Below are 1,145 nucleotides of genomic sequence, written 5' to 3' on the forward strand. Positions count from 1 at the left end.
AAAGGTAGGATTGTCAGCTCTCTTAAAACTTTAAATATAGACTTCAGATACTAGCTGCTTTAAATCAGACAACGAGGAAATCTGTAGTCTGACCTGTCCCTTGTATTGCAAGTACATGTAGCTCTTTTTTGCTTACCAGTTTTAGGCTGCATTACTCCTTTAAAATGAAAAAATCCAGCAGAAATGCAGATTCAGTGGGAGCAGATGATGCGACCGCACTTTCTAACAGAACGGCTACCGAGCTAGTACTTGAATAATCAAAGATCGACTGCGAAAAGCAAGCGTACAGTTACAGAAAGTATTCTCAGCCTCATACCACAGCGGAAGCGAGTTACCTCTGCCAACTTAAAACCAAAGCCAATAGGATTTAATTTCTATTAAAATATTTAAGTCTTAAAGTTTCAGTAATCTAAACACACTTTTAAAAAGTTGTGATGATTGCTGTTTTACATCAAACCGACCGAAATCAGACCGCAGTGCCAGACTTCACTGCAGCTGTTATGTACAAGGTCTGCGGTTTTGTCTTTTTGTGCTGACACCGATTCCCATCTTTCCCTCTTCAAAGCCAAGTTTGCTCCTCAGCAGGTTTGCCATTTTCCCCCCAACGTGACGACAACCCCCCGTGGGTGTACACAGACACCACCTCTTCCCTCCAGCAGCTCTGCCCTCGGAGGAACCTGCCTCGCCGCCTGGCACAGCAGACCCCCACGCTGCGGCGGAGGGCTGGGCCCTGCTGGGGGGCCTCCAGCGCAGCCTCACCTCTCCCTGCTGCACCCGCACACCGGATTGACTCCGCAGGACCAGGTGGCTCGGGGACAAGAGGCAGCTCCACAACAGGCTCGTTTCATCGGAGGTGGCTGAATGCGGGCATCTACAATTTCTGCTTTTCTAAGGCAAGGACCATACAAAAATTATAAACACTGTATGGTGATGAAAATACAACTCCTTTGAGATATAGGCTTTACACTGGATTTCTATTGCTGCTTCTAAAGACCATCTCCAGTTGTTTCTAGAGATCAAAAGGGAAGAAAGTTAATTTTCTCCTGTTGCAATATGCTTATGAACATGTATAAAAAGTGGTCAAACCCTGATAAGGGTCCCTGCTTCTCGTTTATGTACAATAATTTAAATCAGCTCAATACATC

This window comes from Leptosomus discolor, chromosome 16 (assembly GCF_034619465.1).
Source record: "Leptosomus discolor isolate bLepDis1 chromosome 16, bLepDis1.hap2, whole genome shotgun sequence".
Taxonomy (NCBI): Eukaryota; Metazoa; Chordata; class Aves; order Leptosomiformes; family Leptosomidae; genus Leptosomus; species Leptosomus discolor.